The sequence below is a fragment of the Sinohyriopsis cumingii genome, chromosome 5 (genome assembly GCF_028554795.1).
Source record: "Sinohyriopsis cumingii isolate HCF-2022 chromosome 5, ASM2855479v2, whole genome shotgun sequence".
NCBI lineage: Eukaryota > Metazoa > Mollusca > Bivalvia > Unionida > Unionidae > Sinohyriopsis > Sinohyriopsis cumingii.
In genome coordinates, this window is record NC_142965.1 from 73,405,320 (window position 1) to 73,431,815 (window position 26,496).

General features: G+C 37.9%; 1 pseudogene across 2 annotated transcripts in view; it reads left to right on the plus strand.

Moving 5' to 3' along the window:
- Nucleotides 1-26,496, plus strand: part of LOC149799441 (glycolipid beta-1,4-mannosyltransferase egh pseudogene) — a 59,496-nt pseudogene that overhangs the window by 2,406 nt on the left and 30,594 nt on the right. For both annotated transcript variants that reach the window (XR_016421173.1, XR_016421172.1), the window contains exon 2: nucleotides 8,507-8,652. The product of XR_016421173.1 is annotated as a glycolipid beta-1,4-mannosyltransferase egh pseudogene, transcript variant X2 (transcript). The remainder of the gene's footprint in view (nucleotides 1-8,506; nucleotides 8,653-26,496) is intronic.

The following is a 26,496-nucleotide window of genomic DNA, read 5'->3' on the forward strand; positions in this document are numbered from 1 at the left end:
GTACTGAAAATACAAGTAGTGATGTAATACTATTGCTTTAATGCTCACCCCATTATCTCAGAAAGGAAGTATTTGTTATATTCTTCATCCTTTAGTTACCTACGTATTCCTGAATAAAATATATGGGTTTATTACATCGTGTAATGCATTGTACATGATGATGAAGATTATGATGACGACGACGACGACGATGATGATGATGATGAATACATGATGATGATGATGATGATGACGATGATCTCATCATCATCATCATGAAGATAATGATGACAAATTTTCAAGTTGTTTTACTTTGTTTTCATTCGCTGAAATCGTTCTCTCAATGTGAGGAGCTTATAAATAAACTACATCCTATACAATTTTGAGTTTTGTGTAATCTGTGAGTGTGTGTGAGAGAGAGAGAGAGAGAGACAGAGACAGACAGACAGAGATTATATCACTTCTTCTTTATTCATGATCAGATTGATGGAAGTCGATATCGTGAAGTACTATCTCTACATCCGTAAAACAAATATTAATTTATGATGTCAAGGAAGACAGTTTTGCATGGCCCAAATGCAGCTGCCTTTGATCTAAGTTAAGTCACTAAGGATATCCCCCATGAACTAAAACGAGTAACAGTATATATGAAGTTAGTCAACCAAAATATGATCATAAGGAATGGAATATCTATGAAGAAGTGAATTCTATTTTAGTGACAAACATATAGCTATTTCTTGTATATTAAAAGCTTTTTATCGATATCTGGCAATCGATATTTTCAAATCCTTTGAGAAATTGTTTATGAGCCGCTAGCTTTGAAACAAATTAGAACAGACCCATAAGTTCTGTTTGAACACATAGTTAATAATAAAGCAAAAAAATTGACATGGACGTATTTACCCCTGTCATAATGCCAAATCTATATAGTAAATGCATTTTGACTTTCAGTGATCGTTTATTAATTACATAAATGTTAATTAAAGAGGATTTTCAGTGTGTGTGTGTGTGTGTGTGTGTGTGTGTGTGTGTGTGTTTATTGCTGGTTACATTTGTGATAAAAATGAGATACACTTCTGTCTAAAAAATTAAAAATTTAAATATAACAAACGATCTGACCCTTTCATCCTCTCAAATTATGAAAGCAGTACATTTGTTTTAAATTGAACTAAGTTGCATACGGTTCAAACTGACAAGTAGATATTTAGATTAATTCTAGCAGAGTATCTGTACGATGATACTTTCCTTGTCTTAAACACATATAAAGAAGCATGCAATGTGAATACCAACTTATCGTTCTACTTCATATTATGTAACAAATGATCATATTGAAATATTTGCACAATAAGGAACTAACTAGCAAAAAATTCCACTAAGTTTGAATACATTAAGTACTTACTAGACGCCTTTTCTGTTATTCACCCATACAACAGTAAATACAAGTAATAAAAAATTTAGACATGTTTGTTTGTTATTAGAGCATACTCTTCCATTCAACCAGTTATTGCGCAGTATTAAATCCGTTCATTTGATACACCCCATATTTCGCGAACAAAACCGTTAGTCCTGTCCTTCAAGCTTGACTGCTCTCTCGAATATTAAGTTTAATTTTGGCGCGTATATACCAGTAATAATAGTACAGTTCCATGTTTCATGAAGAAAAGAAAAAAAATCTGTTAAATCTGCACCGCACGATGTATTTGATACCTTGTGGTTGCAGAGCATTAAAGATCGGCGCTTTCTAGTTGAGTTGATGTAAGTGAAAGTGCACGGACATATGCTAGATTATCCAACCACCGTGATTCGAACCATCTGAGGTTAATTAACTTCACACTGTTTGCTATTAGATTTTCAATACAAACATAAGGATTGTTACATACTAAAATATAAAAACATTTACTGCTGCCTCAAAAATTTCGGAGTTAGCTACGTTCACTCTAACCCATTTGTGATATTACCGGCTTCATGAATAAATTAAGAGCAAGGTATTTTCAGTCGCATCAATTTGTGTTCTTATCGGCTTCCTCGATAACTTCAGAGTAAACTATGTTCAAACGCACCTATTCGTGTTGTTACCGGATTCCTTAGTAACTTAAAACTAGACTAATGTAGCATTAAAATTTATTGTGTCGTAAAACTTTTCGTGGATTTCGTTCTTTCCCTGTTTTCCCTGAACAAATATTTAAAGACCCAACCACAAATAAGCCACATATGATAAAAAAGCTGCCCCCACCGTCCCAATTTTTAATTAAGTAATCAAGTAAGATATTTACTACCCCAAAGTCATTTCTATATACTGGTTCCTTTCTCGACATCAAGTAGGCTATTTGCTACCTCAGATTCATTTATATATTCTGGTTCCTTTCTCGACATCAAGTAGGCTATCACTACCTCAGAGTGATTTCAATATTCTGGTTCCTTTCTCGACATCAAGTAGGCTATTTACTACCTCAAAGTTATTTCCATATTCTGATTCCTTTTTCTACATCAAGTAGGCTATTTACTACCTCAAAGTCATTTCTGTAGTCTGGTTCCTTTCTCGAAATCAAGTAGGCTATTTACTACTTCAAAGTCATTTATATATTCTGGTTCCTTTCTCGACATCAAGTAGGCTATTTACTACCTCAAAGTCATTTCCATATTCTGGTTCCTTTCTCGACATCAAGTAGGCTATTTACTACCTCAAAGTCATTTATATATTCTGGTTCCTTTCTCGACATCAAGTAGGCTATTTACTACCCCAAAGTAATTTATATATTCTGGTTCCTTTCTCGACATCAAGTAGGTTATTTACTACCTCAAAGTCAATTATATATTCTGGTTCAAATATTAGCGTTTGCATATATCAAATCTTTTGTTACCCTCAAAACAATTAAATATAAGTTTATACTGTTTCATAGAACGTGTATGCATACGTTACCCGGTTGCCGTAATTACCATTCACTGCCTTAAATCGATATGTTGCGAGATAATTAAGGATAGAGAGAAAAATTAAGGTATTCGAAATGCTGTTATTAATTAACTGGTTAATTAAAAAAGAGAAATAATAAGAAATAATACTAAAAATGAAAATTGGATTTAATCGTTATTCAAATTGATTCTTCTTTCATGTCAAAATTATCTAATCAGCATCAATTGGTCTCAATGACAGATTAATAAGTCCAGTGGTTGACGTTGGTTTGTACGCGAGGCTGGCAAAAAAGGAGCGATTCAATTGTTTTCTTTTCCAAATTAGTTATCATTTTCGCACTTTGCTGGAGTCTGAAGGCATCAAATGTTTACACTGCTTTCTAATTGCACTGAGCAAAGGTGGAGTTGGTCACTTGTTGGGTTCACACATGGAATTATATCATTGCAGGGCTGTGGATGGGAGTACGTGACTTCAGGGGTTTCCGGAAACCACCTCCGATTCCATAAAATAGAACGTACACACACACACACACACACACTCACACACACACACATGCAAACGTACAGTCAGTTAATATTTGACCATCGTTTTATTATTGGGCACATTGGATTTTTTTTGTTGTTTTTTTTTTTTTTTTTGTCATTATGCACACTTTGATTAAATAAACGCATATAATATGCTTTGGTGCCCTTTCGACAAAAGTCTAGGCTCTTTTTAAATTTTAGAACACCCCCCAACAATGTACCTGACTGGGTCCCTCATTAACGAAACTGACTTGGCTGTATGCTGATGTTACTAATCTTCAGCCACTATGTTAACGATATGGTCGTCAAAAGTAACTGATGGTAAAACATTCTAATAATACTTTAAGGAACACATCATATACATCATACGCGTGTATGTTAATAACCGATTAGTAGCTAAGTTTTGTTGGCTGCATTAGCTCCCTTTGCTGTTGAATGTAAGTGATTTATATTGACATGTATTTGAGTTGTGCTCTTAAAGGTTGTAGTACTGTTTCAACAATTGTTGTTCTGACTAGTTGTTTAGTTGTGTTCTTTATTTGAGGTATTTGTTGAGATAAATGCAAGAAATTAAAAGCCAACAACTATGCAAACTTTGAAAAGCAAAGCCACAAATTATAAAAAAATTGCGAAAACGTCTTTTTGTCTTCAAAAGTACGAATATTTTAACCTGCTCTCTCTCTCTCTCTCTCTCTCTCAGCAGATCTTAAAATCATATCAAGTTTGAAAACCCTCCAGTATATATTGATGTAATCAAGATGTAGGTGCTATCAGGAAAAATTAAAAAAATCCAAAAAATAAAATATAAGCTTGAAGTATACATTTATTTATAATTTTTGTTTCCACATCGAAAATGCATATTGACCGATGAATGTTGATTACAGACCAAGATTAGTAGGGAAACTTGAGAAGAAAAAACAACAACAAATTCCAAGACTTTTATCTGAGCAATTAATTTTCTAAAATTACGTGGTCCTAGAATTATTGTAAAACTTATGAACTTCCAAGCAAGTCGACTTTGTTTGTTGTTTTTTTATATTTTAGTATATATATCGACAAAGCTATATGTGCTCTGTTCTGAGTGGGCGAACAGAACGTGTTTGATAACCCGCGTAGGATTGACGTGGCCGTTAGGCCTAGACTATGTTCCAAAGCCATATCAAAACGAGTCCTTCCCCCGACTCAGAAACAAAACACTTCTGTGGTTTTGTATTTATTAAATATCCCCTTTCATTCACAATTCATTTAACAATTAATTCATGTTTACTGTAACAGAAGAAGGAATTAGACATTGGGGGTTTTATTCAAAAGATTGAACAGATCTCAACATATACAATAACTTAGCCAGGGCTATAAGCCTATATATGTATATTGTGCGGATGTGACATAAAGTCTATCTGCATTACATGTATTTATTTCCTGTTTTACATTGAATTTGTTAATGTTGTAATAGAGACATGACTGGATTTAATCTGGAGTCACAGGCAAGTAAATAGTTTCCTTACTTCTGAAATGGTACATAGGTTTTGGACCAGTACGTGGCCCCTGTTCTTCCACTCTATTTACAGAAGAGTCGCTCTCCTTCCAAGCAAATTTCGGGACACATTTTACAGGCTAACCATCATTAAATATATTCAAATATAGACAGAAAGCTCGTTCATTTACTGTACATTCTAACTCTATAATTTTATGTTTTTATTAAATGCAAGAAATTAGTGATAATTTAAGCATTGAATTTAGGAAAAAAAAAAGATTCCGTCTCTTTCTAACCGAGCACCAGATATTTAACGTGTATCTGTATGTTTTTAAACAAGAAAATTCTAATTAAGATTTCAGTACTGATTTTTTTCTTCTCTTTATTTAATGCTTGAACATTAATACGAATTTAACGTGGATACATGCATTTCCTTATTTTTGCCGCAGAGGGTGAGGCGGATCTCGATAACACTAGATAACTGATACAAGTAATGTAGGTCACATTCAAAACAGCCGCTGCTTTCTGTGAGACACCAACCTTTATGTTGCAAAGGTTTTTCAGTTATATCCCCAGATTTACTGAACATATTCTAATAATTTTAAGAGACAAATTTTAAGTCCCTGTGCCCGTTAAAATAATATAATTTAACATAATTCAGCAGACTATAGTTTTGAAAGTCAGAAGCTTAAATGGAATTACGGTATATTTTGTATATTAGACGGAATTTCTCGTGCGAATTAAAGATTGGGTAAAGTTTTCTCAGAACGTGGGGCATCTCTAATCATGCCTTACATGGTCACATGGCTTCTGAATCTTTCATACTTCGTCTGTATCTTTTTAATAATTTTAGTACATGGTTTCAACAACACTCTGTCGTTTCATTCCAGACCATCTCTATCTCTCTCTCTCTCTCTCTCTCTCTCTCTCATAAACGTCCGTTTGCACGCCAGTTTCGTCTAGAAACTCATTGTAAAACATTATGTTTTAAACAGTGTTGTCCAACCTAAACGAACTCTGCTTTCTCGTCCTAGATACCGTTAAGTGCATGTAAACTGCCTTCGTTACCGGTACTCCCCAATTATCACAGCATAATAAGCAGCTTTATCACAAAATAAAACCGCATTTCTAAAAATTATAAAACGTGTGCTGCCATTTCTGAATAATATAAAATGTATAGCAATAAATCATTCCCGATATTTTATAAGTGAATAACTATGTAATATTTGAACTAGTGAAAATAATTCCAGGTTGGGTGTGCTATTAGGAAATTTTAGTTGAGCGATACGGAATTCATATTGAACGTTTGTATCGAACATCAGCTCAGCCATGTAATATTAAATGGGTATGTAATAAAGGTACTTATTGTTGTTGTAGTATGGTTTAACGCCATTTTTCAGCACACGATAGACTATACATGGCGGCCAGTATTAACGGTGGAGGAAGAACCCGGGAAAACCCCAGAAAGAACCACCGACCCACGAGAAACTACTGGCAAGCTTTCTCACATACCCACATTACACTACTAAGGTCATGGAAAGTTCCAGCTGCAAAAAGCTCTTTGAGATTACTAACAAGCTAATGTCAAGGAACAAATGTACACCACTTCCAACTACCTTCTCTTCAGTCGACCTTCCGGACATGTTTGCAGATATCTTCCGTGATAAAGCACAAACTATTAGAGATAAGCTTGACACCACAATTTCAATTGACTCGTCGTCACCATACAGTTGGGATACGGAATTTGAGCGGCATCCATTAGCAGCATTTGAACCTGTTTCTATGGAATTTGTACTTACAATCTTGATAAAGAGTAAACCAACGTCATCTGACCATTATTAAATTCCATCATCACTGCTGCTTGAGTGCTTAGACCCAGTATTGCCTTCACTAACTGATGTTATTAATACCCCTCTCTCTCTCTCTCATCAGGGGAATTCCCATCATTTTTAAATCTGCCATTGTAAAGCCTCTGCTGAAGAAACCAACACTAGACCATAGCGATTTAAAGAACTACCGCTCAGTTTCTAATCTCCCATTCATATAAAATTGTTTAGGAAAGGTTGTTCTATCCCAAACTGTATCTCATCTGAATTCAAACAGTCTTTTTAACAATGTACATTCTGCATATCGCCCTTGCTAAAGTACTGAAACTACTCTTATAAAAGTAGTTAATGACATTCTCTCTGCTTTTGATAGCGGAAAGATTACAGTCCTAACCCTCCTTGATTTGTCTGCAGCATTTGACACAATATACCATAATATATTACTTCACCGTCTCCAGCATGTATTTGGCATTCACGATACAGCCTTACTGTGGTTCAGGTCCTACTTGGTGAACAGGACACAAATTGTGACTGCAGATGGAATACACTCCAGCCCAGTTGATATATGTTGTGGTGTTCCACAGAGGTCTGTTCTTGGACCCGTTCTCATCATTCTATACACTTAGCCGCTCTCGAGTGTCATAGATCATCATCCAGTGTCTCGCCAATTGTACGCTGATGGCACCCAAATATACAAATCTAGCCACCCAACTGAAGTTGATGCTGTCATCCAAGGTGTAGAGAGGTGCATTTCTGATGTGAAATCAGGATTGACATGTAACAAACTGCAGATGAATGATGATAAAACCGAGGTCATTCTGATCACAATATAAAGACTTTCTCAGTCACATCCTTTACCTCAAACAATAAATATCAGTAACACCAACATTAAATTCATAAAATCAATACCAAACCTAGGTGTTACTCTGGACAGTACTCTCACATTGCACCAACGTGTCATGAACATATGCAAGGCTGCATATCTTGAGCTGAGACGCATCAGCTCCATTCGCAAATATCTTTCAGTTGATGCCACTAAAGCACTTGTGTGTTCATTAGTACTTTCAAGACGACTATTGTAACTCAGTTATGTCTGGTTCATCTCAATATTTGCTCCATAAACTTCAAAAAGTTCAAAACACAGCTGCTCGGATCATACTTAGGGTACCACGATGAAAGCACAGCCTCCCCACTGATCTGTACCCTACAAAGGCTATCCATTCGATCCAGAAACAAAAACAAAATTTGCTCTCTGTGCTACGTTTCACTGTCGGACTCTAGTCCAACATACCTATCCGACCTCACCCGTGTGTACACACCAGCAAGATACATACGCTCCTCTTCTGACAAACGTATACTCATTATTTACACTATGAAAACAAAGTCATATGGACAGCATTCTTTTGCATACCAGGGCTCAGCAACGTGGAATGAATTGATTATTGAACTTGGACACAAAGACACAGTGATCCCATTCAAGAGTGCTCTCAAAACTCACTCATTTCGACTGTAAGAACAAACTTAAGGACCTAATCATGTTTCCTACCTTAAATATTCTGAGCATTTTTTTAATGTTTTCTAATTTCATGGTGTTTGTTTTGTAATCATATCATTATATATGTTTTTTATCTTATAGGTGTTGTCTAATGTTGTAAAGCGCTTAGAGCTTCTAAAGATTAGGCGCTATACAAAGTCCTCATTGTTATTATTATTATTATTATTATTATTATTTACATACATTTAATCTATAATGACCTATATATAACAAGTGCGGGGTTTTCTTTTCTTGAAGGCCTCACTTTGTATAGCAGCACACCTGCCGGACTGATATTGCCAGCCAGGACGACATCACAGATTTCCTCTGGAGTCAAACTGCACCAGTTGCTGTGGAGCTTTTACAGGAATAGGTGTATCTGCATCAGCTTCATTGAAGTTTTGGTGAGTTGTGTGAAATTGACGTTCCTTTTGTAAATTGTGCTTTCCTCCTCCCTTGATTTCTTCTGCATGATTTTCTGTTTGCTTTAGATTTGATTGCAGGCCTGCCTACAGTCACATGCAAAACATATTTCTCTAAACAGCAGCAGCTTCAGCAACAATATGAGTTGGCTAGTGAGAGAATGATGCAAAGGGGACATGCTTAATCGTCTTAAAATACTTTTTCCATACATATAGTCTTATTAGCAGATGGGGTGAGTCTGGTTATAGACTTTCATTGTTTAAGTTTCCCAAATGACTTGGTTCAGTTTACAAACATTGGTCCATATATTTTGGGTTACCAGAAGAGTTGCCGCCCTTATAATCTACCTCTGATACCTCACTTGTAGCATATACTTGACCTTCAAGAAAACATATAGTTCTGGCCAGTTTGTAAATGCTTTGCATTATTCATGTTTTGTTAAGTACTAAGCATGCACATTTTGCGAACATTTTACAAGAAAATCAGTCCGGCTTTTTTACATCTTCTATTCTCTACGTTTTGAGATTTCATGAATAGATGTAGTATTTTTCCCGTGAGATATCACTGATATAAACATTCACTGACACCACATGGTATATTAGCTATAACAAATTATGAAACTGACATGTTATAAGGAAAATGTAGGTTTAAGTGGGGAAACCAAAAGATGGAGTACGAAGGGTGTCTCATAGCTGTTGCTCTATATTATGGTTCTCAGTCATTGACAAATGCACTACATAATAATAAACCAGCCATTGTGAATTATGCACATGTTGATGTTGCATTTTATTCAGAACTGCCCTGAGTTTTAAAACTGAGGAGCTTTTACTCTAATCAGACTGGTATATAAATTCTTAAGGTCTCACTGAATGTTTCGTATTTTGACACCTCCCTAACTTTTAAGGTAGAAGGCATGAACCTAATTATCATAAGCCTAGCATTTATAAAATCACACAGAAGCTAACTCTGTAATGTGGTTTACATTTACTTTGAGTTAGGCTAGAAAATTGTCTTGCGTGTTTGGTGATTGCCTGTCACAGTTAGACTAACTCTGGAGATCAAATGCATAACTTGGGGGGGGGGGGGCTGCAAATGAACGGCCTACTTGGCTTACGTATTTACATACGTCTACTACAGAGGTAAGTATCTAAAGATCGAGATGGTTGAGGGTTGATGAAAAGTATCCTAATTCGTTATAGTATTAGTGAACTTTAATCATGCATACGGCACCTACTGGCTCTTTTAGCCGCCATGTCAAAGGAAATTATTAAAAATAGTTCTTTGCCGTAAAGAAATGAATGTAAAATGGGGGGGTGGGGGTGGCAGTGTCAGTTCAGTATCAAAGCCACCAGTTGTATAACGAATTAACCTGAATACCTTAGGCAAAATCTCACAAGAATGCTTTCTACAAAAATCATTAATTAGTATTTATTTGTATCTTTAATGTAAGATTATTCTCAGTTTTCAGTGATAGGTCGTCGGATAGACATTCAAACCCTCCTCCCCCCCCCACAAAAAACAACAACAGTCAAGTGAGATCAAAGACTTCTTCCAATGGAGGACTCTCTAAACTAGAGACATAATTAGCAAGGGAAAAAACTCACTAGAGTTGATTCACGACGATGACATTCGGTTATCTCCTTTGATCTATTACCCGTTTCCAATGAAACGCATAATTGTGAGATGGACTGAGGGGGCAAAGGACAGCTATTATGCACATAGTTAATATTGCATACACCTGCCTAATATAAACAAATCATTAAAAAAAAACACGGGTGAGGTCAAAAGGTCCATACTTTTGGATAGGTGTAATAAAGTAAAACGTAAGAATACCATCCATTTGACCTACAAAATCAGTGGAGATTCATTGAATACAAAGATGATTCACCCCTACCCCTAATTTATACATGCATTTTCACGTCTGAATGCAGTTTTTGAGAACACGCGATGCTCACAGCGCAAACACAAGTTCTTTCACTTGGTGATCATATTGAAAAACAGTGCATTTAATAGTTTGATGCAATTCAAAATAGTTGTCATGCAGGCACTGTTTGTGATGTTATTCTTGCTTTGAACCAACGTGTCTACTGTTATATGTGGCTAGCTCTGTTTCCTAGCCGATTACTGGTATTTCACTGGCTACATAATGTGCAATAACTACACGAAGTGAACATGCCTCACGTCAATATGAAGAACAACAAAAGACGGAAAGACCAAATTTACACATATATCCATATCATTAATTATTACACAATACTAGCTCAAAAAGTCACAGCATAACTTTAAATTAGGAATTTGCCTGGGGCCAGTTTACGAAACTGTCAGCTAACTACAAATCCTATTTGTAAAGAGTGATAATTCTTAATGTTTGTCCGTAATATTTTGCGAAAATTCATCTAAGGCATGTTTTCGGTGGAGGGGTCTGGACTATGAATGGAGAGTTTTAGCTATTATCGATTTTCCGGTGGCGACGATGGCGGATTTGCCGATAGTCAGGTGTCCTTTATACCAGTAATTAATTCAACTGATATTAGTAGTGAAAGGGGCCACCCTACGTACAATGGGAATTAGCATTACAGGGACCCCTGGGCCACTCTACGTACAATGGAAATTTAACATGGCGAAAAATCGTGGGCCACTCTACGTACAAGGGGAATTTAACATGGCAATAAATCGTGGGCCACTCTACGTACAAGGGGAATTTAACATGGGGAATAGAGTTTGGGCTTGTTTAGGGACAAAGGGAATGGAACATGGGATTTTTTTTTTTTTAAAATTTAAATTTAAAAAAAAATTTTTTAAAAAAGGGGTAGGCAATGCAAAGGCTATCTCTTTTCGAGAAATATGGGGGCCCTGAAAAGGGCCTTTGGGTTTTCTTCTTCTTCTAATTTCTTCTTTTTCTCCACCAAGTTCTTATTTTATCTCCTACACTCTTCTTCCCTTTCTTTTTTTTCTTCTCCTCCTCTTCTTTCTTCCTCTTCTCATTTTCTTCTTCTTTTTCAATTTTTTCGTTCCATTTTGTGACGATCGTGGATAAATACCTATGTATCTATAATCAGCTGAAATTCCTATGAAATCCCACTATCTATTTATAGCTCCAACTTGTGGGTTTTTCCTTTGGAAAATCCCACTATCTTTTTATAGCCTCAGCTTGAGTGACGTTCCTGTTTATGAATTCTAGTATATATGTATAGCTACAAAATGTGGAAATCCCCAAGTCGATATTTATAGTCTCGAAATTTTCAGCGTCAGTGACGTCACTGTACTGAACACTAGGGATAAATATCAACAGTGTTGCAAGTGGCTGACCTGAATACGCTCTACTGTAGGTAGGTAGGTAGAGTGTATCTGATAGGGATAAAGTGAGTTTTATACGGACAAACAGAGACCAATAGACACACACAACGTACGCGCGCAGACACACACACACACACACACACACAAACACACAAACACACACACAACGTACGCGCGCCGACATACTCACACACACACACACATACTCACACACACACACACACACACACAGAAACACACAACGTACGCGCGCAGACATACTCACACACACACATAAACACACACACTATAAAATAGATAAAATTAGTAACTACTTACAATATCAACTTCTGTGACGATCGTGGATAAATACCTATGTATCTATAATCAGCTGAAATTCCTATGAAATCCCACTATCTATTTATAGCTCCAACTTGTGGGTTTTTCCTTTGGAAAATCCCACTATCTTTTTATAGCCTCAGCTTGAGTGACGTTCCTGTTTATGAATTCTAGTATATATGTATAGCTACAAAATGTGGAAATCCCCAAGTCGATATTTATAGTCTCGAAATGTCCAGCGTCAGTGACGTCACTGTACTGAACACTAGTGATAAATATCAACAGTGTTGCAAGTGGCTGACCTGAATACGCGCTACTGTAGGTAGGTAGGTAGAGTGTATCTGATAGGGATAAAGTGAGTTTTATACGGACAAACAGAGACCAATAGACACACACAACGTACGCGCGCACACACACACACACACACACAAACACACAAACACACACACAACGTACGCGCGCCGACATACTCACACACACACACACACATACTCACACACACACACACACACACACACACAGAAACACACAACGTACGCGCGCAGACATACTCACACACACACATAAACACACACACTATAAAATAGATAAAATTAGTAACTACTTACAATATCAACTTCTGTGACGATCGTGGATAAATACCTATGTATCTATAATCAGCTGAAATTCCTATGAAATCCCACTATCTATTTATAGCTCCAACTTGTGGGTTTTTCCTTTGGAAAATCCCACTATCTTTTTATAGCCTCAGCTTGAGTGACGTTCCTGTTTATGAATTCTAGTATATATGTATAGCTACAAAATGTGGAAATCCCCAAGTCGATATTTATAGTCTCGAAATGTCCAGCGTCAGTGACGTCACTGTACTGAACACTAGGGATAAATATCAACAGTGTTGCAAGTGGCTGACCTGAATACGCGCTACTGTAGGTAGGTAGGTAGAGTGTATCTGATAGGGATAAAGTGAGTTTTATACGGACAAACAGAGACCAATAGACACACACAACGTACGCGCGCAGACACACACACACACACACACACAAACACACAAACACACACACACAACGTACGCGCGCCGACATACTCACACACACACACACACATACTCACACACACACACACACACACACACAGAAACACACAACGTACGCGCGCAGACATACTCACACACACACATAAACACACACACTATAAAATAGATAAAATTAGTAACTACTTACAATATCAACTTCTGTGACGATCGTGGATAAATACCTATGTATCTATAATCAGCTGAAATTCCTATGAAATCCCACTATCTATTTATAGCTCCAACTTGTGGGTTTTTCCTTTGGAAAATCCCACTATCTTTTTATAGCCTCAGCTTGAGTGACGTTCCTGTTTATGAATTCTAGTATATATGTATAGCTACAAAATGTGGAAATCCCCAAGTCGATATTTATAGTCTCGAAATTTCTAGCGTCAGTGACGTCACTGTACTGAACACTAGGGATAAATATCAACAGTGTTGCAAGTGGCTGACCTGAATGCACGCTACTGCAGGTAGGTAGGTAGAGTGTATCTGATAGGGATAAAGTGAGTTTTATACGGACAAACAGAGACCAATACACACACCCACACAACGTACTCGCGCAGACATACGCACACACACACACACACACACGCACACACACACACATACACACATACACATACAGAGGGAAGAGGAAAAAACAAACCCCAAATATACTATCAACACAGAAGGGAGATGATACAAACCCCAAATAAACTATCCACACAAACGTACGCGAACGCATACAAACCCCAAATATACTATCAACACAGAAGGGAGATGATACAAACCCCAAATAAACTATCCACACAAACGTACGCGAACGCATACAAACTCCAAATATACTATCAACACAGAGTGAAGAAGTAAAAGTTTTTTGAAAGCACCTAAGCCCTCACCTGCAATGACCAACTCTGCCAAACACCTACACCCCACCCACCCCCCACTCCCAACACTACAAAACCCATTTAACCCGTTATTTTATGGCATCAGTGTGTGATTTAGGAAACATCAAGACACAAAATAATGGAGGAATAGACTGACTATTGTTTACCGACTTGCATGCCTAAAGAGCGTGCGTGAAGGAAAACATCCTTCCATTTCAATTCTAACTAAAACATGATCCAGAGGGATAGAGATAGGTGAAAGGGCACAATTTCATAAAGTGTGAGTAGAAAACAAAACACGCCATCCTTATTATACAATGTCAAGACCAAGAGACACTTACGTGTTCTTTCTGGTCTATTCTCTTTTAGAAGGTAGTATAAAATTTCACATCAGGGCCAACGCATCGGCTCACATTGTCAATTTTTCCATTTCCATGTCTTTACTGGCACAAGTTCTTCATCATCTTCAATTTCTTCTTCTTCTGAATCCCTCTTCTCTGTTTCGTCTTGTTTTTGTTTATTCTCTTTTCTCGTAGGGTACTCTGAATTCCAGTGTCCTTTCTCCTGACAACGATATTAGGTATCTTGACTTTTGTCTCTCTTTCTTAGACGAAGCAGGTATTCTGGAGACAAATACCCATTTACCTTTGCAGATATAGCAAACTTCATTAGCACTTACACACTTTCGTATGACTCTTATCAAATCAACGACCAAAAGAGTAAGTTTTGTTGCCACTTTCGCATGTGAATTATGCTTTCGTATGACTTTTAGCAAATATTTGACCAGCAGGTCGATCTGTGCTGACTCTTCCATCTTTGATCGTTTGAGAGCGAAATGAATACTCTGACGCTAAGACACTCTCCTTATATACAGAGACCTGCTGCGTATGAAACCTAGTCAAATGTAATTTTGCAATAAGATGAAACGATTTCATTGAGGAAGTAAAAGGCAATGATGTACCGTATCGCCTCACACAAAACCTGAAGTGTTAGTTCAAATCCGTGTCAGCGATTTCGAAGACGACATAACTGGGCTTTAATCAATGCTCTCCATTTCTGCCACAAAACCACGAGTCCTGATTCACGCCAAAAGAAATTTCGTTCGGTCCATAAAAAATAGTATCACATCCGAGAAACGCAAAAACGAACTTCCAGAAAACTGAGAACGACGGCTTACACCTACAACGTGAAATGTATGAGTTCAAGTAGTGCGTAAAACTTAGTCAAATTAAATTTTTATAGTCAAGACGAAACGATCTCTTTTCGAAGAAGAAAGCAGACACCAAGCGACAATATCGATCCGTGTCACACAACACTTTTCAAAATGTATATGATCAGAGGCTTGTTCTAGCGATCTGCACGGTTAAATTAAATGTTGATGTATTTTGCAATAAGACGGACAATGGTCGCCCATGGAACCATTGTTCGTGCATTAGTTTAATTTTTTAAAATATTTTTTTTATATAAATCGCCTATAGGATAGACCCAGTAAAGCATGGCCATTCTCGTCACTGTGTGAATAGCTGCTCAAGTCAATTCGAAGTGAACGCGGTAAGAAAATAAGTATAGCCAATGAAATGGCTTACAACGGGTGATGCATTGCTTTGTTCTAGGACTGTGTGGCATAATAATCCCTATGTTCTTGCGTTGTTACCATTACAGTGCAGACAGACTGAAATGTGAACTTACAAGCCCTCTTTGTGTGTGTGTGTTGTACCATTTCTTCTTACCACATCAAAAGACTGAGCGTCACAGTATTGGTTCGCGTTTTCAAGCTGACCATTTTTTTTAAATCTCACTTAAACATTTTAACATAAACACTCACACTCACATCGGTAGAGTCAGAAGAGACGTGTTACAGTACTGAGGGGCATGTTATCTTTTTTTTTCAAACTAATAAATTTGGGGTTTGTATGAAGTAAAGAACCGAAAGTACAGTGAAACTCAAGGATGATGACCCAATCTGTCTGTCTATTGATGCGTGTATTTACTTAAGAAGAAATATGACATCTAAAACACAAAGAGATACGGCAAGCATGATTAGAATGAACATAACGATGTTTTCCTTCACGTCCGTGTAATTTAGAGTTTCAATCCTCTTTGAAAACAAACTTGGTCTCCTTTTGTAGGGCTTGAAATAATAAAAAACCTGAAAAAATCTTAAGCACTTTGCTATAGATAATTTCATCAACAGACTAAACAACATAAATGCCGTTACAACACTAGAAAGCCTTAAATCTTCTATCAAAAAGAAATGTATCAAAAAATTAAAGATTAACGATAACTAACCAATGAAACCGAATTTAACAAAGGCAGTGACATGTGAAGAAATGTCTCTCACTTTGGAAAGGTAGGCGAATGTACTCTGTCATGCACCATCAACTTGAAAAAAAATTATAAACAGAGAGAAACCTGAATTCGAAATTCAGTTGTTTTTTTTCTTCAAAATTGTTTCGTTTCTTTTTTCTTTTTTTGGAACAAATCTAAGCACTAATATAGAGTGGAAAAGGGAAAATGCACATACAAGCTTTGATATTTCTGAAAAAATGAGGGGATATTCCTAACGTTCATAACCACCTATGGACTTGGACTTGTCTGTGACTTATCCACAAAACAAGATGTACATATTTCTGGTCAAGCTGCAAGTGTGTGCGTGTTTTTGAAAATGGTAAAAATGGGATATACAATTTTCTCGTGATACTTATAAAGTGAAGAGTCTGTGCAAGTGTCAAAAGCCAAAGTCATATAAGTTTTGTATTTTGTACGGCTTGTAAAGATTTCCACTTTAGAAAATGTGAAGTATCACAAGTTATTATCACAAACAGAAGTGGAACATAGGGGCTTGCAAGAAAGAAAATAACCCAGACAGTTGGTGTCATCAAGAGTGCTAGAGACGGTACCCGAACTTGCTTGCTTGCTTACTTGAATTAAAGTGATTTTCGCCCTAATGGAGCATATATCACTGGTTTAATAACGCACCGCGTGATTTTTAATTACTCCTAGGGAAGGAAAGAGAGCCTCATCTCCCAGGCTTTTATGTACTCACAGACTACTTTTAAATTTAGCCACTCAGGTGTAGGACTAACTAGTCCTTAACAACCTGACTGAAAGGCTTTAAACATGAGTGGGAATAGTCTCACCACACACTCATATTTCTGTCCGAGCGTGGTAAAGGAGGATAAAGGTGCTCAAAAAGACAGCCATGGGTGTTAAGTACTCAACAAAACGCTAGCCCGTACTTATTTCAAATCAAGTCCCGTTTTTGCTAATGGACAGTAAAATTTACCAATAATGTGTTAACCACTTGTGCAATTAGTTCAAATCTAACGAGTCTGTTAAATTTCCTACTTCCTAACATATCTATCTAATATTAGTACTTAGTGTACATAAAAATAGCCATACTGATCTTATTTAAATTATTATGTCTAAGAGACATATACCAGTTTGGTCACTGTTAGGTTTAAAAAGTTAAATTTGTTGCGGTGTTCCAATGGGTCAAGTTTGTTTCGAGAATAGTTTAGTCAAGGAGGGATACCAAGCCAAATATGGTTCCCTATTTAATAAAAAGAAATCTTTTGGAGCCCTAAAAAAGTTTGTTTTTTCTATTAGAAGGTAACACGTCTCTCTTTTGCTTTCACGTTCTTTCCTGCACTCCTAGTCTCATGATTCTTGATATCAGGAAATGCGTAGCCATGATGGGCGGCAATGTAAGCAGCGGCTTCTACCAGTTGACTGAGGGGGTATCCAGTGTAGGTTTGTCTGTAGAATTGGGGAAGAACTCTGACCCTAATCCCCATTGAGAAGGTCTTGGTTTAAAGGTGTCTAGAGATCTGTAGGCAACGTATTGTATGGCTCTAATAAACTGCCCTGATTTGTTGACGTCATACAATGCTTGATCTAGTCCCATTTCGGTGTACTTCTCAACGAGGGTCAGCGTCCCCCTCTTCCTCCTCAACCGCCTCAATTTCCTCTTCTGGTTCTGATACTAATTCTTTAGTTGAGGTAGATAGTTTTAAATCCGCTGCTATGGCGTCTGTCGCTGTTATTGTTGTTGTGGTTGTTCTTTCAGCTGAGATTGCCTGTAGTATCGGAGTGAGAAAAGAACGTTGTTGTTGTTGTAGGGTTTAACGCCATTTTTCAGCACGCGATAGGCTATACATGGCGGCCAGCATTAATGGTGGAGGAAGAACCCGGGAAAAACCCGGAAAGAACCACCGACCCACGAGAAGCTACTGGCAAGTTTTCTCACATACCCACATTAGCCGAATCCGAGACTCGAACCCACGCAGACAAAGGTGAGATGACAGTGATCCGTAACGGAGAGCGCTTTAGACCACTCGGCCACTCTGGGCCCCAGAAAAGAACGTAGTGCCTCCGATAATTACATTTGAGTTTGCCATACCGTTTGTCTAACATAATTGGCCCTTTGTTTTGCCACCACTCTTTCCGGGTCAGGTTGTTTGTTAGGTATAGTCGGCTGTTGACTAGATGTTATTTGTGTTCTCGAGGTGGGTGGAGTGCTAACTGGCTAGGTCTGCATTTCTTGCTCCCGCTACTGTTGCGTATATTTCTTCCCTCCACACCGAGTTCTTGGCCTAATTCTTTTAATTTCGTTGTACCCTAACTTACATTATCCATATTATCACCAACAAAAAAAACAAAAACGCACAAACCTAAAAGAAACACTCACTCACTTTTTTACAGAACATTACTATTTTTAAAATTTTGACAAGCGACGGAAACGAAGGACTTAGAGTCGCACTTTCTAACCAAGATAAAGAAATCATGTGCTGATAGACTCACTTCTGTATTTTTTCTTCTAACTGACTAACATATCATAGGCAATGGAATGTTATTTCTTTTCGAGAGTATGGGGTAGCCCTGAAATTTTTTTTTTGGAACTTGAAGCTATGGCGATCGCTTAGGTTATAAGATGGCGGCCTCCTCTGATGAGAGGCTTTCTCATAGGATAAGGTCTGCTTCTTCGGAAAAGAGAAGAAGAACTCTTTGGTGTCGATACAACTGTTGACAAAGCCTGTTAGGTTCATGCTGCTGCTGTTGCTGCTCTCTCTGCTGTTTATGAAGTCTGTACTTCTCCATCCATTCTTCTTTCTCCTTCTTGAATTCCTCCTTGAAGAGCTCTTCTTTCAGGTCTTCAGTGACTTTCAACATTATGATATTGTCTATCTCTTCAGGTCTCGGTATCAGACTGTGTCTGACCCTATGTAAATTCACGTAGGCTTCGTTTAGCTTAGCTAGTTTGGAGCACATCTTCGTAGGAGGATGAGTTAACAATGGATGTTTAGACTGGAAACTTCCCCGGTTCTTAAAGTCAAAGCGCGGGCGTGAAGGAAAACATTACTACACGGTTTTCTAGCCGGAACGTTCAAATAGTGTTATGGGAGGGATAGAGAGAAGTCAAAGAGCATGAATCAAGATTCCTATAGCCAAATAAACCACAAAGGCATTTTTTTCTTCAAAACACAACATTTTTTATTCATACTAACAAACAACTCTGACATTTTTTTAACAATAATCCAACACTATAACATCAAACATTTTTTTCAAATACCAAACATTTTTTTTCAATTCACACTCTACTTTAAACAGGGCTGACAACGTTGTGAATGAAATTGTGATTTCCACTGTCGGAAGTCATTAGGCCATTGATGGACACTACGTTTTCTAGTTAGAGACAAAAGATAAGCATACTGGTCACAAAACCATCGATGTACTTTCACATCGTTTCTAGAAGAATGACGAGCATCAAAATGAGTCACTAAATGTTCTAAAGAATAGCCCAGGCTGCAATCATGCAGAAAAAACACACACAGTACTGTCCACACACCAAGGAATATGTGCCTTGTTATTTCACATTATTGAATCGTGTGGTCTATGCATTTCTTCTCATAAAGTCAATGATATCGTCTTCCAAAGGGGGCAGTCCATAGGAATCAAAGTATTCCACACATCCTTCTTGAGGAAAGTAGACGGCTACCCAGTGGGTTCCTGGGAGATGACTGTCGTCCGTGTTGATCACATAAGCTTGATGGTTTTGAGGTGTGCAATGAGGGAGTTCATCTTTAGCACAGACGACAGGATTCCAAGAAGCAGTGTACAAACTGTGGTTCAAAAGGTAATAAAGTTCTCAGGTATCCATTTTTTTTTTTTTTTTTTCTTCTTCACAGGTAATGATAAGTGGTCAATTCGATCCTGACTTTTTGCTTGAAAATGTCTGACGAATAAACGGTTATTCGTTCTGTTTCCTCACTCTGATTCAGGAGAGCTTCGATGCGATGGATCTCTTGTGTGGTTAATGGTGGACAACAATGTTCACGCAAGTCTTTATACCACTGGTGCAACACGTCTTTGTTCGAGATGAGACTCCAAGCTTCGTCCAGATATTCGTCCAATTTTTCTTCTTGACTCAGCATTAGCATTTATCGTGTTGAATTTGACTGGGATGATCGTTTTGACATCCATAACAATCTTTCTTGATCAATTCCTTAATTTTTTTTCTGTCAAGACTATAGCATAACAGGAAACTATATGTGATTCTTGTTCTGGCCATCTAGACTTCATCATGATGACTTCTTCGTCTTTGTCTTGGGATTCTCCTTCCTCAGGGATCTTCACATTCCATGTCCAAAGAATCCCTACTATACAAACATTGATAAAAATCCTCCATGACTTCTAATAGTCTAGAATGACTTCTCTCAAACTGTTGGTTTATATCGTATTGTCCAATTCAGCATACAGGATGACGTTCACCGTATTATCTGCGCGTAGATTTTCTGCAAACTGAAATTCCATACGCATCTGGCCGGATTTTATAGGGTGGAAATGTCCCTCCTCGCTGTCTTGACTTACAATTCGTTAGAGAACCGTTTTCGAAAATGGAGTTTCACTGTAACTTTCCCTTTGGAGAATGGAATATTTTGTCCCAGATCTCCTTTTATAGCAATGTTGACAGTGTCTAAATACGACTTACTGACGGGCAAATAGTGAGGATGTACAAATTCACGGTGTACGTGATAGGTGTTTGCACCTTCCTGGTCATTGTTTGTGGTACTATCCACTTTGAAAGGAATGACATGCAGTAACGGAACAGAGGTGTGTCCCACCACGTTGTACTCCACCACATCGGAATACACAAAGATCAAATTAAGTCCTTGGTTCAGTTCTACCGGGTTTCCAAAAGCTCTGTAAAAATCCATATTACTTTTGATCTTGGGGCTCATATTGTTTGCGACCATTTCTGCATGTCCGCCCAAAATTTCAAACAAACTACCATTGAACCTGAGGGACAATGTGTCCGTATCTTGAAATTTGATCACGAGACGATGAGCCACTTTATTGTACTCAATCTTCACACTTTTTTTGGCTCTGTTCAGTGCTTTGCCAAAGGCTAAGTTGAACCTGTCCGCAATAGTGTCCACCAAATGTTCACCACTAAAATAATAACCTGAAGGAATTTTCAAGGTGTAGATAATGAAGGCTGGATTGCTGGCTGGTCTTGTGTCCCCTAAAAACCCTATTTTGTTGATTTCTTCCTCCAATTGGGCATTCAGGATTTCCACCTCGAAAGTGTCTTGCTTTTCGGTGATGTTTTTGATTTGTGTTGGGTGAATGATTTCCACTAAAGCCACTTCCCAATGGGCTTCGTGATCTAACTGGATGGTCTGAGGTAATTTGACCGTGTAACAGCATAACGTGTTCTTGGGAAACACCTCCATGGAACTGTCACTGGGTAAGGTTAAGTAAAATTGGTTCTTATTGCTCATAATTTCAGAGTTTTGTGGCTCTCCGAGGCGATACTGGAAGTTAGAGGAGTGTCTCCGCCCAAAATGGGGTTGTTGTTGGAGTGGTGACTGGCACTGACACTGGACACAAGGTTCCCGTGGTTCCCGTTCGAGGAGAATTTCAGGGAGGGATTAGGAAGCAGGTAACCGATGTAACTGCTCAATACAATGGTCCACAAGTGTTTGTCTCCTTGTTTGCAAACTCAAATTGGCAATGGCTGCACCGATGACACAATACACCACGAAGGTTTGGCAGAAAAAGACGATTTGCGTTTTAGCACACGTTTTCCATACCACACCCACAAGGGTTGTGTTTGTAAATCTTGCAGAGAAGAATTGGGTGAAGGAGTGATCGCAGTAGCTGAATCTGTGTGAAAGGGCATGATGGTCACTTCTTTTTATAGTGCGAAGCGTCGATGCAAGAATGAAAACTGGGTGGATATCCTTTCCAACGTACTTTGACTTCTTTGACACGTCGTTTGCCCACTTCACGGTTTCTGCGTTTGACAATGCCTTTGATGTCGTACACGTCGTCTTTTTTGGTGACACGACTTGATTTGAAATAAGTACGGGCTAGCGTTTTGTTGAGTACTTAACACCCATGGCTGTCTTTTTGAGCACCTTTTTCCTCCTTTACCACGCTCGGACAGAAATATGAGTGTGTGGTGAGACTATTCCCACTCATGTTTAAAGCCTTTCAGTCAGGTTGTTAAGGACTAGTTAGTCCTACACCTGAGTGGCTAAATTTAAAAGTAGTCTGTGAGTACATAAAAGCCTGGGAGATGAGGCTCTCTTTCCTTCCCTAGGAGTAATTAAAAATCACGCGGTGCGTTATTAAACCAGTGATATATGCTCCATTAGGGCGAAAATCACTTTAATTCAAGTAAGCAAGCAAGCAAGTTCGGGTACCGTCTCTAGCACTCTTGATGACACCAACTGTCTGGGTTATTTTCTTTCTTGCAAGCCCCTATGTTCCACTTCTGTTTGTGATAATAACTTGTGATACTTCACATTTTCTAAAGTGGAAATCTTTACAAGCCGTACAAAATACAAAACGTATATGACTTTGGCTTTTGACACTTGCACAGACTCTTCACTTTATAAGTATCACGAGAAAATTGTATATCCCATTTTTACCATTTTCAAAAACACGCACACACTTGCAGCTTGACCAGAAATATGTACATCTTGTTTTGTGGATAAGTCACAGACAAGTCCAAGTCCATAGGTGGTTATGAACGTTAGGAATATCCCCTCATTTTTTCAGAAATATCAAAGCTTGTATGTGCATTTTCCCTTTTCCACTCTATATTAGTGCTTAGATTTGTTCCAAAAAAAGAAAAAAGAAACGAAACAGTTTTGAAGAAAAAAAAAACAACTGAATTTCGAATTCAGGTTTCTCTCTGTTTATAATTTTTTTTCAAGTTGATGGTGCATGACAGAGTACATTCGCCTACCTTTCCAAAGTGAGAGACATTTCTTCACATGTCACTGCCTTTGTTAAATTCGGTTTCATTGGTTAGTTATCGTTAATCTTTAATTTTTTGATACATTTCTTTTTGATAGAAGATTTAAGGCTTTCTAGTGTTGTAACGGCATTTATGTTGTTTAGTCTGTTGATGAAATTATCTATAGCAAAGTGCTTAAGATTTTTTCAGGTTTTTTATTATTTCAAGCCCTACAAAAGGAGACCAAGTTTGTTTTCAAAGAGGATTGAAACTCTAAATTACACGGACGTGAAGGAAAACATCGTTATGTTCATTCTAATCATGCTTGCCGTATCTCTTTGTGTTTTAGATGTCATATTTCTTCTTAAGTAAATACACGCATCAATAGACAGACAGATTGGGTCATCATCCTTGAGTTTCACTGTACTTTCGGTTCTTTACTTCATACAAACCCCAAATTTATTAGTTTGAAGAAAAAAAGATAACATGCCCCTCAGTACTGTAACACGTCTGTTCTGACTCTACCGATGTGAGTGTGAGTGTTTATGTTAAAATGTTTAAGTGAGATTTTAAAAAAATGGTCAGCTTGAAAACGCGAACCAATACTGTGACGCTCAGTCTTTTGATGTGGTAAGAAGAAATGGTACAACACACACACAAAGAGGGCTTGTAAGTTCACATTTCAGTCTGTCTGCACTGTAATGGTAACAACGCAAGAACATAGGGATTATTATGCCACACAGTCCTAGAACAAAGCAATGCATCACCCGTTGTAAGCCATTTCATTGGCTATACTTATTTTCTTACCGCGTTCACTTCGAATTGACTTGAGCAGCTATTCACACAGTGACGAGAATGGCCATGCTTTACTGGGTCTATCCTATAGGCGATTTATATAAAAACAATATTTTAAAAAATTAAACTAATGCACGAACAATGGTTCCATGGGCGACCATTGTCCGTCTTATTGCAAAATACATCAACATTTAATTTAACCGTGCAGATCGCTAGAACAAACCTCTGATCATATACATTTTGAAAAGTGTTGTGTGACACGGATCGATATTGTCGCTTGGTGTCTGCTTTCTTCTTCGAAAAGAGATCGTTTCGTCTTGACTATAAAAATTTAATTTGACTAAGTTTTACGCACTACTTGAACTCATACATTTCACGTTGTAGGTGTAAGCCGTCGTTCTCAGTTTTCTGGAAGTTCGTTTTTGCGTTTCTCGGATGTGATACTATTTTTTATGGACCGAACGAAATTTCTTTTGGCGTGAATCAGGACTCGTGGTTTTGTGGCAGAAATGGAGAGCATTGATTAAAGCCCAGTTATGTCGTCTTCGAAATCGCTGACACGGATTTGAACTAACACTTCAGGTTTTGTGTGAGGCGATACGGTACATCATTGCCTTTTACTTCCTCAATGAAATCGTTTCATCTTATTGCAAAATTACATTTGACTAGGTTTCATACGCAGCAGGTCTCTGTATATAAGGAGAGTGTCTTAGCGTCAGAGTATTCATTTCGCTCTCAAACGATCAAAGATGGAAGAGTCAGCACAGATCGACCTGCTGGTCAAATATTTGCTAAAAGTCATACGAAAGCATAATTCACATGCGAAAGTGGCAACAAAACTTACTCTTTTGGTCGTTGATTTGATAAGAGTCATACGAAAGTGTGTAAGTGCTAATGAAGTTTGCTATATCTGCAAAGGTAAATGGGTATTTGTCTCCAGAATACCTGCTTCGTCTAAGAAAGAGAGACAAAAGTCAAGATACCTAATATCGTTGTCAGGAGAAAGGACACTGGAATTCAGAGTACCCTACGAGAAAAGAGAATAAACAAAAACAAGACGAAACAGAGAAGAGGGATTCAGAAGAAGAAGAAATTGAAGATGATGAAGAACTTGTGCCAGTAAAGACATGGAAATGGAAAAATTGACAATGTGAGCCGATGCGTTGGCCCTGATGTGAAATTTTATACTACCTTCTAAAAGAGAATAGACCAGAAAGAACACGTAAGTGTCTCTTGGTCTTGACATTGTATAATAAGGATGGCGTGTTTTGTTTTCTACTCACACTTTATGAAATTGTGCCCTTTCACCTATCTCTATCCCTCTGGATCATGTTTTAGTTAGAATTGAAATGGAAGGATGTTTTCCTTCACACACGCTCTTTAGGCATGCAAGTCGGTAAACAATAGTCAGTCTATTCCTCCATTATTTTGTGTCTTGATGTTTCCTAAATCACACACTGATGCCATAAAATAACGGGTTAAATGGGTTTTGTAGTGTTGGGAGTGGGGGGTGGGTGGGGTGTAGGTGTTTGGCAGAGTTGATCATTGCAGGTGAGGGCTTAGGTGCTTTCAAAAAACTTTTACTTCTTCACTCTGTGTTGATAGTATATTTGGAGTTTGTATGCGTTCGCGTACGTTTGTGTGGATAGTTTATTTGGGGTTTGTATCATCTCCCTTCTGTGTTGATAGTATATTTGGGGTTTGTATGCGTTCGCGTACGTTTGTGTGGATAGTTTATTTGGGGTTTGTATCATCTCCCTTCTGTGTTGATAGTATATTTGGGGTTTGTTTTTTCCTCTTCCCTCTGTATGTGTATGTGTGTATGTGTGTGTGTGTGCGTGTGTGTGTGTGTGTGTGTGCGTATGTCTGCGCGCGTACGTTGTGTGGGTGTGTGTATTGGTCTCTGTTTGTCCGTATAAAACTCACTTTATCCCTATCAGATACACTCTACCTACCTACCTGCAGTAGCGTGCATTCAGGTCAGCCACTTGCAACACTGTTGATATTTATCCCTAGTGTTCAGTACAGTGACGTCACTGACGCTAGAAATTTCGAGACTATAAATATCGACTTGGGGATTTCCACATTTTGTAGCTATACATATATACTAGAATTCATAAACAGGAACGTCTCTCAAGCTGAGGCTATAAAAAGATAGTGGGATTTTCCAAAGGAAAAACCCACAAGTTGGAGCTATAAATAGATAGTGGGATTTCATAGGAATTTC